Here is a 5,000-nt window from a genome sequence, read left to right as displayed (position 1 = left end):
CAAGAAATTCTTTCGTTGTTGCATAGGTATTGATTATGCGATATTTAGAGGAGCGAAATAAAGCAACTGATTGCCTTCAACGACTTTCTTAAAACAATATACTGCGTATATTGTTTTAAGAAAGTCAACATTGGAAGAAATTGCTTTAGGGGTCGAAGATCACTCGCATAATGCTTTTAACATAAACCGAGCATTTACAAAATCGACGAGACCATTTCTGGCAGAAAATGATGAACTCCGTGTCCCAAACGCACAAACTGCAATCATAAAACCCGTAGCGTCCTAGAAAATCACAGGCCTTAGAACTAAAGAACAACGCCTGTGAGAGACGCGGAAGGGCAAAGGAGCGCAGAAGGGGAACCTCAGGGAAAGGGGATTTCATTACAACTTTCACTAGCCGAAGAAGCTGGTTCCTTCTTGAGGATCCTTCTCCCGCCTCTTGCTTTGCCAGCTCACCACCGCCGGTACCTCTTTTACGTATCATCAACAACCCACATTTAGTGAATTCCCTCCTTTTTGGAGGGAATTCACAACTTCGCATTAAAAACGAAAATTTGCGTAGGTGCCAAAGGTGCGATAGGAACAGATGTAAACCCTGAGACAGGTGTGACTTCACGCTCTGTATGAACAGGTGCTGCTGCTATGTATACACGGAGGAGCGAAGAACCCTGACCGTGGCGCATTGCAAGGTCAACGTGGCTGTCTTGCTGCTTCTGTCACTGACACCATATCAGCCTGATCTTACTTTCGTTCCTGTCTTTCTTCTTTCCTGCCTTCCTTTGTTATCACCATTCTAATGTCATGTCTTCATCTGCAGTTATTCCTCATACTTCCAATGCCGTTTGGTCACAAGAGCATTCAAACACGAAGAATGTATTGGGTCATGAAATTAGCTTACGGTGAATGGTTCTACAGAGAAGACATATTTTGAATCTATACCATACAAATATGTGAAACCATTTCTAGATAGATATATGTATGTATATATCTAAGAGAGAGAGAGAGAGAGAGAGAGAGAGAGAGAGAGAGAGAGAGAGAGAGAGAGAGAGAGAGAGAGGGAGAAAGAACGAGAAAGAAAAAAGGGAAAGGAGTGGAGAGAAGAGGAGGAAGAGAGAAAAATATAGAAGCAAATAGATAAACAATAAAGAAGGGAGAGGGAAAGAGAAAGAGAGGAGAGGAGAAAAGAGAGGGAGGGAGGGAGAGAGGGAGAGAGGGAGAGAGAGAAAGAGAGAAAGAGAGAAAGAGAGGGAGGGAGGGAGGGAGGGAGGGAGGGAGAGGGGGAGGGAGAGGGAGGCGAGGGGGAGAGAGGTAGAGAGAGCGAGCGAGCGAGCGAGAGAGAGAGAGAGAGAGAGAGAGAGAGAGAGAGAGAGAGAGAGAGAGAGAGAGAGAGAGAGAGAGCGAGCGAGAGAGAGAGAGGGAGAGGGAGAGGGAGAGGGAGAGCGAGAGGGAGAGCGAGAGACAGCGAGAAACAGAGCGAGAGAGAGAGAGAGAGAGAGAGAGAGAGAGAGAGAGAGAGAGAGAGAGAGAGAGAGAGAGAGAGAGAGAGAGAGAGAGAGAGAGAGAGAGATTGTGCATTACTGTTGCCTAGTCCTATCTACCAACGAAGCATTTCAAAATCAGAATCGGGTTCCTAAACCATTATACATGTTACCAAATAAAAATTACACAGTAAATAATAATCTCTTTTGGACTGACCCAGAAGTAATACTACTTTCGATATGTATACAAGTGTTGTGGAAGAACCAGTTTGTTACGTCAATTGCATGGTGCATGCTGAGCTAATACCCTCTGCAGCAATGTACGTTGATTTGCATGAAGCGATAATGCCACTTTCAACCGCATTTTATTATTATTATTATTATTTAACAATTCAAACAGAGAAAACTTCTTAGACCATGCCACCCAGACTCCAAAATTTAAAATCACTGTTTCCATCTCTCTCTCTTACCCATCTCTTTTGATCTCCTATGCCTCCCTATTGAAACTACAGCCCGAGCCGACCACCTACTTAATCCTCGAATGCAGGACAACATGCACTCACCCCATATGAACGCCGGCTTGATGGGAAGGGAAGGGAAGGGAAGGGAAGGGAAGGGAAGGGAAGGGAAGGAAGGAAGAAAGAAAGGAAGACAAAGAATGAAAGAAAGAAAGAAAGAAAAAAAGCCACTGTCGACCCGAGTGCTCCGCGGACACTATCACCACGACGGTTCACTTTTCCCTTCACTTTCCCATCGCCATTTGCAAAGTACCAGTCTGGAAAACTCATCCACTCCTGACATTTAAACCAAACAACTTGCACCCATCCCTTCCGTCTCTACCTGGTTTCTCTCAGCACCGGAGGTCACCCTCTACGTTTTTGTCACCTGCGCACGACCTTAGAAATCTTATTATCGACAGCTTGAAAAATGTGAAGAGTAGTTTACAGACACCTATGTCTACGATCTTCATTAACTTTTTGTTCAAGTTTCGAAAGATTTCGACGCAAACCGATGTATCGACAACCACAGTTTCCCCACAGTGGAACAAACGCTTACATAGATCTGAACAACGACCTATTTTGGCCCACTTTTTCCCTCTGACTAACTCTATCGCCTCCTATAACAACATAAGACCTGACGTCTTTGCTACAGGTGGTTCCGGCGAGACGCGGTGCCGACGACGCACGGCTGCCAAGGAAGAGCACACTTGTGGCTAGGGTTAAGGCTGACACTTGAGTGCGGCCGGTTGGGCCTTGTTCTCTCCGGCCTAGAACCTGTAGCGTCACCACGCCCCGCACCAAGGACAACGACTGAGCTTATCCGTCGCTGAGAAAAGCCAAAATTTCGAGTTTTCTAACGGAACCACAAGGTCAGCTGTTGATCAAAATCTATGAGGATGTCAGCAATGGGATACCGCAGGTGTACGGTAAAATCTGCGTACGTCCTGCTGTCAGCACAGTAAACGTGCACTGGGACCATGTACTGAGTACTACAGAACATGAACAGTACGCCTCATGTTACTGGTTAAGGATACACTGCAACTGATCTTATAACACAGCTCGTGCTAGGGAAGCATCACATCATTAATACCCGGTAAAAAAAAAAAAGCCATGAAAGTACAGTGGGTATCTCGGGTATCTCGCGTACTGGGCACTACTACCCCCGACACCATGACTATCCAAACTTGCCAAACCTATGACCTTAACACTACTGCTTCTTACACCAAGCAGCGCGCCCTCGTCCGGATGCGAACTAATGAAAGACGTAATAACAACGGCTGGAATATGACGGGGAGTGAAATGACGTTAACCTGCTTGTAATTACGGCAGCTATGTTTATCATAACCACATATAAAGAGAGATAATAAGAGTAATGCAATAATAATAGTAGCAATAGTGATATCAGTAACAACGATAACAATAATAATGACAATAATAATAATAATAATAATAATAATAATAATAATAATAATAAAAATAATAAAACAGCAACAACGATGATAATAACAATAACAATGATAGCAATAATAATGATGATAATATCAATATTAATGATAAAAAATAATAACGTATCGACTGGTGCATTTTGTATTCTAGACGGTAACATCTTCACTACCCTATTTGCATTGCCAATGACCTATGCAAAACTTCGGATGAAGCATAACGACTTCGCCAACACATTAAAAAAAAAAAAAAAAAAAAAAAAAAAAAAAAAAAAAAAAACATACTGCGTCACTGTTGGCTACCGTAATAAATCCAGCAAATAATTATTTATTTTCTTCAATCAACAAATGGATATAAAGAACGTATTCCAGAACCATTACAAAATGTCTCATTTCTTAAAATTCATAAATAATAATAAGCAATGACCTGCATCCGTCACATGGGCGACCGCGTAATGAGACGAAAACGTTATTCGGTGTCAATGGTGACGCTAGAGTTAATTATCTGGAGTGCTACGTGCCACACTGGTCAACTTTCCGCCAAAAAAGAGAGAGAACGAAAAAAACACTCCGTTAGACAGACTCTTCAAGGACACTGAGTACAAAAGGGCCCTAAAGTAAGGGGAGACTCGGCCATTTTAACCCATTCGCCCCATGTGGCAAAAATACATGCCATGCCCACTGTAATGCACCTTTATTTATTGTATTTACACATAGATGGCTCTACAAGTTCTTAATCACCAAATAGCCTGTTATTAGAAACTACCAATTTCACCTGTTTACCCTTTTCTTTCACTTTAAGAAAGGATCTTTTGAATCATTTCATTGTCTAAAATATTTTAATGACAAATTACTAATCATAACATCAATAACAAATCAATAACAATAATAACAGTATCGATAGCAATGTTATTAATTTTACCGCCAATTCAAGGCATGGGGAAATCAGGATCGGTAACTAGGGCCTACTGATAGACTCCTTGCCGGCTGAGCACATGTGGAGCCATCTGTGTTTAACAAAATTCACCAAAAACTAAAGGGGACAGAACATAAATCCGGGGCGAATGGGTTAAGTTCAGTGCATTTCGTCCCTCACTCTCAGACAAATAACGAGTCTTCTTTTACACCCCGATTCTACAATCACTTTCACCCTTCCCTGTCTTCGGCCACCCTTCACCCTCGTACGCTGTATCTTGTCCCTTCATGCACTCTCCCCCATCCTCCCTTGTTGTCTCCCCCCTCCTCTCAGCATCGTCGCTCTCCCTCCCCCCACCACCCCCCCTTGTCCTTAATCCTGTTCGGTCACCCTCCCGCTTCGAGACCCACCCTTGGCTGCAACGTCAAGGCGCTATTGCTCATCCTTCAAGTTCTTTCAAAACCCATCGAACTCCAATTACCCTACGCGTCCATTTTTTTCCCGAAATGCCGACAATCTTTATCGTCTCCCTGCCTACTCAAATAATCCACGTGTAACCATTCGGACATCTACCCTTTTATAATTATACTAGTCTTATAATAAAGTGAACCACAGGAATGATAATTGTAATGGCGCATTGAAATCTTTACCCGAGCCTGATAAA

At 43.0% G+C, this 5,000-nt stretch overlaps 1 protein-coding gene across 9 annotated transcripts in view; it reads right to left on the bottom strand.

Annotated features, from left to right (window-relative positions):
- The window catches only part of LOC125028583 (UNC93-like protein MFSD11), a 41,216-nt gene that overhangs the window by 24,384 nt on the left and 11,832 nt on the right, over positions 1-5,000 (bottom strand). Inside the window, exon 1 of one of the 9 annotated variants that reach the window (XM_047618025.1) lies at positions 2,618-2,713. The exons of the other annotated variants lie outside the window; for them this stretch is intronic. The gene's annotated coding sequence lies outside the window, so the exon portion shown is untranslated. Of the gene's footprint in view, positions 1-2,617; positions 2,714-5,000 lie in introns of those variants that run through there. 9 annotated transcript variants of the gene reach the window in all.

The sequence above is a fragment of the Penaeus chinensis genome, chromosome 9 (genome assembly GCF_019202785.1).
Source record: "Penaeus chinensis breed Huanghai No. 1 chromosome 9, ASM1920278v2, whole genome shotgun sequence".
Taxonomy (NCBI): domain Eukaryota; kingdom Metazoa; phylum Arthropoda; class Malacostraca; order Decapoda; family Penaeidae; genus Penaeus; species Penaeus chinensis.
This window is presented reverse-complemented; position numbering and strand designations above follow the sequence as displayed.